Source organism: Gopherus evgoodei, chromosome 8 (assembly GCF_007399415.2).
Source record: "Gopherus evgoodei ecotype Sinaloan lineage chromosome 8, rGopEvg1_v1.p, whole genome shotgun sequence".
Classification (NCBI taxonomy): domain Eukaryota; kingdom Metazoa; phylum Chordata; order Testudines; family Testudinidae; genus Gopherus; species Gopherus evgoodei.
In genome coordinates, this window is record NC_044329.1 from 80,219,106 (window position 1) to 80,229,824 (window position 10,719).

A 10,719-nucleotide genomic window follows, 5' to 3' on the forward strand; every position below is an offset into this window, starting at 1 on the left:
GGAAATAATAGTTTACATCCACTCACAAAAGCATCTTTAATTTGGTAAACTCTGGGTGTGTTTACAGCTCATCTTGAAAATATCTAGATGCTTATTATTCAACTTAGAAAAAAAGCTCTAAGAGGGTGAAGAGAAAAAACCTGCTGCATAGCAGAGTCCTCTGGTACCTGGTTACAACCTAGGGAAGGGGTGGTGGAGGTGTAAAGAATAGCCCACATGGCAGGAGCCCCCCCACAGCACCCTAGTTTTTGACATGGAGTTGATGGGAGACCACAGGTCCCACCATGCAATGGTCCATCGCGTGGCCTAATGGCCCTCCTGTTAAGTTCAGCGCGGCTCCTGAAAGGCTGGGGCCCGTAGTCTCCCCATTGCACGTGGAGGTGGCTTCGCTCTGCCTGGCCCGCTGGCGCCCATGCCCAGAGAAGGGGGAGGCGAACAGCAGACACCCACCCACGCCTGAGGGAGCATGTGCAGCGTGGGGCTGGCAGGGGAGCCCCTGGGAGGAGCTGCTTTCTGAGCGTTTCCAGTTGAACGGAGATGCGGGGAGAGAGGCTGGTGGGAGCTAATTGCTGTAATTGGCCGCCCCGCCATTACCATTTCCTTTTGGCCGTGCAGTGCGTGTTGTGGGAACACGAGTCCCCGCCCCCTGAAAAGAGCTCGGGAGGCGCGCGGGCCCCGCCACATCAATTATTCAGGCCTCTCTCCCCGCCCCGCTCCCGCGTAAACAAATCCCCCCGCCAGCGCGGCGTGCGTGCAAGAGCTGGGCCTGCTCCTCCCTCGCTCCCTCAGCTGGCCGGGAGCGGCCTCCGTCAGGGCGGGGCGGGGCCCTTCCCTTTCTCCTGGGGCCGGCGGGGGGGAGCCTGCGGGCTCGAGCTCCGTCAGACTGGGCGGCTCGCCAGCCTCGGGGAGGAGCTGAGCTGCTGCAGGACGCAGCCCTGCCGCTGAGGCTCCGTCTCTACTCCCGGGCATCCCTCCCAGGCCTCTGCTGCGAGCTGCAGGCCAGGCCCAGCCATTGCAACTGCCCCGCTGGGGGGGCGAGGGTGTCTCCTCCCACCCGTAGCTATGGGACCCGGGCCCCACAGCTGTGTTAACTCGCCCGCTCGGCGGGGGCGGGGGCGGGGGCGGGCCTGAGGTTTTCCAAGGGCCGGGGCAGGGAGACGTTACGGGCCATTGAGTCGGGTTTCCCTTTGCAGAGCCCCCCCCCCCCCCAGTCCCGCAGGGGGTGATGGCAGGAGAGGGCTAAGATCAGGCAAGCGCGGGTTCCCCTCTGACACTTTGTATGAATGTTTCCCAGGCACAACAGAAGCACGTCGGCTGATCCCCCTCCAACGCGCGTAAAGACAAGCGATAATATCCAGGGGGAGAATATCAGGAGAACAGAGCCTCAAACCCACCTGACTCCACTATTTCTTCTCCAAATAGTGATTGTGATGAGGAGAAAATTGTGAAGAAGCGAATGGGTAAGAGTAGCTGGTAGACAATCTCTTTGGGGACGCTCCCTCTCTCTTGTATACATTGGAGTTTAAAAACCAAAAAGCAGCCGTTTAAGTCAATACTTCAAAGATTTTCGGTAGCGAAAGGGACACTAACAAAAGAAAGTGTCTGAAGAACAAACACAGCGCTCTGCCGGCGAGTTTTAAGACATTTTAAGTGTAAAGAAAAAGTGACATGGCAATCACCTCCGCCAACTTTGCTGCTTTCTGATTCGGATGGGAGGGTGAAATCTTGCTAACACCTCGTGTATCTGTATATTTAATTGCGACCTGGCTGCATGTTCCTGTTGAGGAAGGATGCAGATGACAAGTGAATATATCAAAAACAGTTGACAAAAACAGGAAAGAGAGAACTGACAGATGAAAAGACAGTCAATGCGGAGCTAACAGGCAAAGGCATCAGTACAAAGTCACATACCTTCTGAGAGGAGCAGTAGTTTGTTTTATTCCAGATCTCCAGAGTTTTATCTACTGTCGGTGTGATGGGGGAGAGAGGAGCTAATGTGCCCTGTTTAGGATACAAACATGCAGATTAGATCAGACTTCTGACACCATGTTTCACTCAAGACTTAAAACAGAGGAATAAAACAGACTTCCCCCACTGAGGAAAAGGAAAATAAAACAAAAATCCAAGACCAAGGTTTTGTTTTTTTACTTTTTTAAACATAACCGTTTTAAATATACCTAGAGTTCAGCAGGATCAGTGGGTCTCTTGTTATATTCGCACAAGCTTAGTGTGTTGCTCTCGAATTGAGAGGAAGTTCAATGGAAGCCTTAAGCTTTCCGTTTCTATTGTTTAAAGGTTGGGACAGTGGGAGAATATCAGGCCAGCTTCCATTTTTCATCACTTTTGTATTATTTTAAGTTTTCAATGAGACACGTGTAATTACTAGGCATTTAACTTTTTGCCAGGCTCTTTCATTATGGCTTTGCATTTGCACCTCGCCTTTAGAGAAGTAATAACATTCACAGTCAGGGGTAAATCCTGTTAATGAACAAATTAAAGTTCAAACAGTTATTCAAGTTCACAGCCCTGCTCGCTGCTCCTTTTAATAAGAGTTATATATGTTACTTTCTCTCCGAATCTCTCCCCCCCCTTTTATTACTTTTTAAGCTTTTCATAAACACATCCTGGCTATGTCTGCCGCTCCCAGCCTCAAAGCTTCCTCCAATCCTGGAGGGAGCCCTAATCCGACCTTAATTTGGTAACTTTTGTAAAACACATAAAAGCTGGGGTACTACCTTTTGTGCGCTCAAATGGTTATATAATAGTGAAACAAACCAAAGGGAAGTTCCTGGACGACTCGTGCCCTTCTGCTGGTCGCTCTACTCCCGCCCCTCCATTGGCAGTGAAATCCTGATTACTCCCTCAAATTCCTAGGGAGACATTGGACTCGGAGTTTTCTGGGCAGATAGGGAGCAGGTGCCCCTGGACAAGGGCTGGTCTTTCTCTCCAGGCATCTGCCTGTCTGTGTATCCCTCTCGGCGATCTGTCTGTGCAGACTGACTGATTAGGGTTGCCTGGCTCCTGTCTGGCCTGCCCACCTAGCCAATCTTTTATGTAGCGGATCTGTCCTCCCTGGTCTATTTTATCTCTCCAGTGTTTCACCTATGTGGCCAGTGGCAGCTGTGGGCCTGCGGGTCAGGTCCCCTCCCCGAGGGGGGTCTGTATCAGGCCCGCAAGACGCAGGAGTTGCAATAGCAGCAGCAAGGTGTCGCTTGCTTGTCTGTCACGGCCGCGGCCCCGCCCGGCGATCGGAGGGAAGAGGCGAGCTTGCTGTTTGCCAACAAACTACGCGGCGCTTCCTGCGGCTGTCCCGAGCAGCCTGTCTGCAGATGAGAACCAAGTGCCGTTCACCGAGCTCCCTTTCCTGCTCGCACCGCTTCCTCCTCCCCCTGCCTTCCAATCTTTCTCAATTAAAGTGTCTGCCGGCCCCTAGGTATTTGCATATATGAATCCTAATTCCTCTTGTCCATGGCTGCCCGGCCTAGAGAGCCTGGAGCCTGCGTCCCTCCAGGTGGTGCTCCATGCGACTGACCGGCCCTGCAGCCCCCGCTGGTCCGGGCGCTTTCCCCACTTTCAGTGGCAATTGTCAAATTCCGCTCCTTTGTTTTACTCTCCCTTCCAAAAGTTCAAGGCAGAGCCGATGCAAAGCGCTAGCTATGTACAAATCGAGGAGATCACACTCCCCATTATCTACCTCCTGGCGAGTGTTTGATTTGTGACATCAAAAGCTTATCAAGACAAGCCTACAGAAAGCACCTAGCGTAGGCTGGGCTGAGCGTGGAGGGGAGCGATCTCGCTGGTTTGGATGGTCTCCCTTCCCAAGGGGTGGGGTAGCAGGGGTGCTTAAAAGGGTATGACTGCCACAGCAGATTAAATCGCTGTACTGAAGAAAGCTAGTGGCCAGGGCCCGGCTGACTGCTAGCTACCCGGCTGGTAGCGTAAAGAATTTCCTGACGTGTACCCGCAGGGCAATATTGGGGGTCTGGCTGGCCGGACAGAAGGGGCTTAATTGCTATGCCTTGTTTTTTTGTTTTTGTGTGTGTGGTTGAAGGTTATATAGAGGCCCTGAGTCCTCGCAGCCATCCGCTCCAAGTGGTTTGATATAATCACCATGACAACTGCAATCTATGAGCGTACAAATAATAGAGATGAAATAGACAAAAGATTAGCATGCCATGAAAAGTACAATAAGTTTCTTATTTAGCATTTAGATAACTGTCTTTCCTTCGGAGCAGGCTTCAAAGTTGAACCCAGTTTAGACCAAGAGGATTAATTCTTTCTCCGGCATGCTTCATTGAATCTCTCATTACCAAACTTTGTCTGTATTGATGTTAGATTTGATTGAAGATTAGAGCATTTAGCAAATCTTGCTTTTCTGCATGTATCAGACCTTTTCAAGCACAGCCCGCCCTGCCCAGTGGTCAATACCCTTACTTTTATCCAGTGTCTGCTTCATTTAAACTTAATCAACTCCATCAATGAACTGGAACAGGGAAACGTCCCTGCGGTGAGAATGTTGTGCTTTTCTTAGATAATTCTCTGCCCCCTTTCCCAATCCATTGGCGTTAAACCTAAAATTGCACTCTGATGAACTTAATCAATATGATAATGACAATTGGGGCTGAATGGCTCTGCTAGGGCTCAAAGTGGAAAAGGTAGATGGCTGGGCCCATTACCCAAAACAACTTCTCTTGTCTTGCCTTTTCTTTTGTGTGAGCTACTCCTATCTTTCTTTTTTTCTTTCTTTCCTTTTCCCTCCCCCTCCCTGACACTGAATACTGCTCATGCTGGAAAATGATGCATCTTGGTGAGGAAAAGTGAAGCAGACCAATTGGCTCTGTGAATTATCTGGCTTGTTGCAGTGAATTATTTGCACTGTTTCCTTTACCAGTCAACAAGTTTCTGAGGTATAGTACAGATCAATCAAAGCTGACAGAGTGCATGTGAAGCTTTTACTGTGTAAATCTGGACCTCTTGTCCTGGCTTCGTTGGCACTGGCATCTGTATATCATTTTTATACTGCTACCAGTAGAGCAATTTCAAAAGTATTTGCAAGGAAAATGTATGTCCCCATCTGTTCCTGGAATCATAAATGTGCCACTTTCGGAGGGTTTTCACTGGTAATCATATCTTTAATGATGAACAAACTTGTGATATATACCTTTCCATAAAATGGGGTTTTCTTCACTTTATTGTGATTGGCTAGGATAAATAGCTTTTCCATATGTTAGGGAGATAAAATATAAGATTAGCTGGGCTCGTTTGTTTGATCATAAACAACAGAAAAAAATCATTCCAAATACTCTTTAAACAGAAACAACTACAGAATTAAGTTGTATTAATTGGCTATCTATGGCCCACAACTAAGGGATAAACAATGGCCTCCCTGGAAATGGCATTTTAAAATAAGATTATAATGTTTTGTTCATTCTGAATTATAATGCAGTCACTGATTTTAAATATTTGATTATTTTAATTTTTGAGTCATTTTTTATCTTCAGATTTTTTATTTTGCAGGTTTGCTTTTGATAGCAATCCCTATAGCACAAAGGGTGATATTTAGTAAGTTGCCATGTATATTTAGAAAGCAGATGGGGGGAAAATGTCTTTAGCGGTCTTTGCATGCTATTGTTGTAAAGGGTCCTCAAGTAAGAGTGCTTGAAATGTAAATATTCAATTTTTAAACCAGCCAATCTTTTGCACTTGCTGGAAGTGTTGAATAAAGAATAGTAAGGGGAGTTTTTTAAATTTTGTTGCTCTTCATGCTTAAGGTAACATTATATATGTCGTATGAAAATTACAGGTGCAATTGGGAAACTTACCCAGAGTCCATGACAATGTGTCTGTCTAATGAACTACCCTGGCTGTTGTGTGAGAACCATTTTGGTTTTATTACTGGTGGTGATACTACTTTTCAACCTTGGTATGTATGCATATTTTAATATATGCATTTCTGTGTATAAAGAGCATTATTTTCTTCAGTATTACATAGAATGCTAATGAAGACATAAATAGAAATGCTATCATAAATTCCAAACAGCAGTGAAAAGGACCATGAGATATGTGTTTATCTCTCTAGCTGTGTCTTTTTGTTTATATCTATACGTGATCACAGACATACGCAGAGCACATGAATACATTTTCTGCTGTGATGTGTACTGATTGATACATAAGCATATGCACAGGATTGTAGGGAAACATTCATTGTTTACAATGTTGCTTGGTATTTCTTACAGGAAGCTGTCCTCTGCCTTGGAAGATTCAGGAGAAAGACTGGTAGCTATAGAGCACCTATGATGGTAGGCAGTATAATATACTGGAAATCATCATGCAGTTCTTAAATTATACTAAGCCAGAAATGATGTGTGCATGGTCATCACTAATCTATATAATGTAAAAAGTGTACTGCATTTCCCGCCATTGAATAGTATCTTTACACTACAAGATAGCTATTGAGCAACTATGGGGTCTTCTGATCTCCTAATAGATGGAGATTTGCACTCCTAACTACCATCAGTCCTGAAAGAAGTTAAACACTTAAATCCATCATATAGTGAACACCTAAGGCTAGATAAACATATTTACACCTTTATGTAGAAAAGCTGTAAACACTCCATTTTCTTTATTTTTGCAAGCATTGGAGAACCATAGAACACATTGCATTTATTTAACATCTTTGATCATCTCACCTGCATTCTGCCCTCTGATCTACCTTAGCCAAGACCACTTCTAATGATCTACACCTCTGAGCAACTTTGAGATAGCAGACATTTTTTCCAAAAGAACCTGACATAAACATTCATTTCTCCTTCCTCCCTCTCCCCACCGAAAAAGAACCAGTGGGATTTAGAATCATACTGATGCAAAGTCCAGGATTGGCATTATTCGGTTCTGAGTCAGCATCAGATTTGATTAATTAAACTGCTAAGGGAAAAAAACCACTTGCTAAATTTTATTAGAAGGCTAGGATTCTGGGCCTTCTAGTGATATAGATACTGCAACTTAACTTGTCTTGGCAGGTAACATGATATTGGATCCCAAAACTGTGACTATCACTGTTTACAGAGAGGGTCCTTTAAATCACTTTTAGAGCTTTTAAAAGTTTTAAAACTAATTAAAATGTTTCTTTCCACCAGTAACCATAATTGTCTAGCACAACCTGCCCTCCGCAATAGGAGGATAGGAATATTTGTATTAACATAGATTTTAAATTTTAAGAGATTTCCAAAAAGAGTTTTAATCTAGTAGTATTTGGCATGAAGGAAGCACCTGTGCTATGAAAGGGTATTGACACACTTGTGATAGTCCCCTTACCTCAGTGTTGAATCCAGAAAGGCCAATTCTGCCCCCACTGAAGTCAAGGGAGCAGGAGCTATGCTGGTGTGATTGCTATTTTCAGTACACATTATTCAGGCAACAACATTTAGTGAAAATGTGGAAAGGAGAAGTGAAAAAGAAAAACCCCATGGAAATAAGTGAAGTGTGGGCCTAATCCCCCTTCCAGCGAACTCAATGAGAGGAAGAAGATTGGAGGAATCATGTTGGACCCTCAGTTATTTTTGTCTGTTCAATCGTACGCTGTAAGATTAAAATGAACCAATTTAGGGCCAAATTCTGTCCTGAGTTGTATGTGCATTGGCTTTCACTGGGTGCACCTCTGAGGCCAGAATTGGGCCTTACATTTGTTTGTTTAGCTGCTGTTTGAATTTGCAACTTAATGCATTTATTAGACTGTTTTCACAGTGGACTACACTTTGCAGTACACGTCATGCTTGTTATGTGTCTATCTAAAGCTCTCCAATGTGGTGTGTTGTAAACATTTGGGCCAGATCCTTCATTCTCTTTACGTTGACTTCAATGGAATTTTAACAGGAAACGTGGGACAATCATGTACTAATTCTCTATTCATTATATTCACACACTTGTAACTTGGCTATTTCTAAATCAAATTTTATTGGACCAGCCAAAGGCTTATTACTTAGGCACAACTCAGCTGGACATTTGCTTGAATAAAGAGTGCAGGATCAGGCCAGAGTCACTGGCAAATCTGATATTAAAAATAAACCTGTTATTTGAATTGCCAAAACAAACAAAAAAAAGTCAGGAAGTGTTAAAATGTGAAAACACCTTTTTTTTTTCCACATTCCCAGGGCCCAACCCTACAAGCACTTTACATCCAGAGCTACCATTCAAACCATGTCACTAAGTCAATTTTTAAAAAGAGCAAAATAGAATTTGAATTGATCTCTCTATACACACACACATATCTTTGGGCTGGGAACAAGCATGTCATTTTTTCCAGAAATGTCTGTAAATAGATTTTCATAATAAAAGTGCTTAACCTACTTAGAACCCAGCACTCACTATTTTGTGCAGCCAGCACCCTCATTGACATAAAGAGGAGGCTGGGTTGAACAGTGAATGCAGAATTGGGCCCCACAACTAGGGCATAGCTTTGGTTCATATCAAGATTTTACCTCACCTCCTAGGTGTTCCAGGTATGTAGATATGATTTTTTTTCTTTCAGCAGTACACTGGGAAATAGGTTATGTTTGACACTATATAGTGCTTAGTGGCTTATTGAACTGAATGTTTCTTGGAACAGCAGTGGCTCCAATTAACTCAATTGGCATTAAAATTTAAGTTATGAACATTTCTATTATTTTCTTTGTAATTCAATCCAAATTAAGTAATGCATCCTAAATTGTTATTGTATAAAGAATAATTGCACTTTGACATTGTGCAAAAAGGGTTTCTGTTCTCTAAGTAAGCAACGTTGATTTAGAGACAGTGAATGTATCTTGGCATATTTAATATCCTAATGGTCTTGTTTTATCCTTGACTTTAATTTTACAGGGGATATCCCTCCTATATTGTGGAAAGAATATAAGATGAGCTTCACAATTTCATTATGGTCGCTTTCATATGCAGGAAGCTTTTCAGTTTAAGAGAAAATCTGAATGTCACTTTCATATAACACAAACATTGTAAAAGCAATATCTGTGTATCAGCATTTCAATGTGTATTTTAAAGGGTAATTAAAAACCACTTAAGAAATAAATTTATATTTATGTTTTAAGATTATTGTCAAACCCCTCTTTTTTTGTATGCAAAGAAAACCAAACTGGGATTAATAAAATTCAGAAGCTGTAGTTAATGCTATTAAAAGCAGAGGGCAGACAGTTACACTGCAATGCATTACTTATTAGAGAAATCCTGAACAGTTTTTTTTTAAATATTGTACAAAAGTAATCTTAAGGAATTCAAGAAACACTGCTGCAAGCTCTGATCCTGCACTTCCTAGGCAGTTAAACCTCTCTCTGAAATCAACTGAAGTCCAGTGAAGTCAATGGAAATTTTGCCTGTGTAATGGCAGCAGGATGTCCAGCCCAGAGCCTCTACAGTTAAGAGATCACTTTGAACTAGATGATTTTGTATGATTGATGTGTGAATAGAATTATTTGGTATTTTTATAGGGGTTGGAGGGATATTACAAAGAAGAGGACGGGGGGAACATTGCATTTCCGATTATTCATTTAAAAAAGTAATACCAAGGCCATGACTTTACTTTTTCTTCAAAAAACATTGTGGAAAAAACTAGATGATGCCACATTTCCCAATGGCCCATCTCTGATGAAGTGATGTAAGGAGTTGTATTGTCCTTAGATGTGATTCCATGCAAAGGACCGATGACACTGTTGACATAGAATTTCATGAGAAGATTTCTCTTTTTGGCTGTCAATTACTGCTCCATCCCCAAAACTAAAGGAGTCTGCTGTTCTCACTGGATTTAGCATAATCGTCTGCCACAATCTTAATTGTTTAGGAGATTTTAGGGATCATTTCCTCAGAGTTAATTCAGAAACAAAGCACAGAGATAAAAAGTCCCTTTGTCTGCTCCTCCAATAACTGTAGAGTGATTTCTTTCATGCCTCTCTCTAAGTATGGAGCACCCTTTCTGAACAGATCCGTAAAGTCATGGTCCTCTCCTCCTTCAAATCTCTCTTCAAGTGCCACATCATCTGACTCCAAGCAATCGGCCACCTGGTGATCAGTAGGGCTAGAAACAAACCCAACACAGAGAAACAGAAAGGGATTTCATAGATTTTAAAGCCAGAATGGACCATTAGATCATCTAGCCTGAAATCTCCTGTATATCATAGCATTTCTTCCAATTTCTCCTATATTGAGCCCAGCTGGTTGTGTTTAACTAAAGCATATTTTCCAGAAAGGCATCCTGTGTTGAAGACTTTAAGAAATGGAGAGTCCACCACTTGCCTTGGTAGTTTGTTCCAGTGGTTAATCATCCTCACTGTTAAAAGTTTGTATTTATTTCATGTCATTTTACCCTTATTTAAATGATTCAGACCCATCAAACTGTACACAGTTTGAGTCTATATAATCTAAAATCATATTGTTAACCTACTTTCCCTGCCTACTTTTCTCCCATTTTCTGTCACACCAATTTTCTTTGGTCTGGTCTGTAATTAGATTGTGCCAGGTCCTTACTCTAAAATAATGTACAATCAGGTTCTGATCCTGGCTGAGACCTTTAGGTGCTAATACAGTATAAATGTAGACTAATAATTCCCAGAGTTAATGAAGGTCTTGAACACCTCTGGGTTTCAATGGGAGCTGAGGGCACTGGTGACCTCTCAACAATAAGGCTAGTAGGCCCAAATTTTCTGAAGTAGCCTCTAATCTGTGATTCCTTAATTT

The 10,719-nt window shown here is 42.9% G+C and overlaps 1 long non-coding RNA gene across 1 annotated transcript in view; it reads left to right on the forward strand.

Annotated features, from left to right (window-relative positions):
- The first annotated feature begins 845 nt into the window (after positions 1-845).
- Positions 846-10,719, forward strand: part of LOC115656880 — a 14,876-nt gene continuing 5,002 nt past the window's right edge. Inside the window, exons 1-4 of the long non-coding RNA XR_004001777.1 lie at positions 846-1,460; positions 5,804-5,923; positions 6,237-6,299; positions 8,857-9,034. This is a non-coding gene — a long non-coding RNA (uncharacterized LOC115656880). The remainder of the gene's footprint in view (positions 1,461-5,803; positions 5,924-6,236; positions 6,300-8,856; positions 9,035-10,719) is intronic.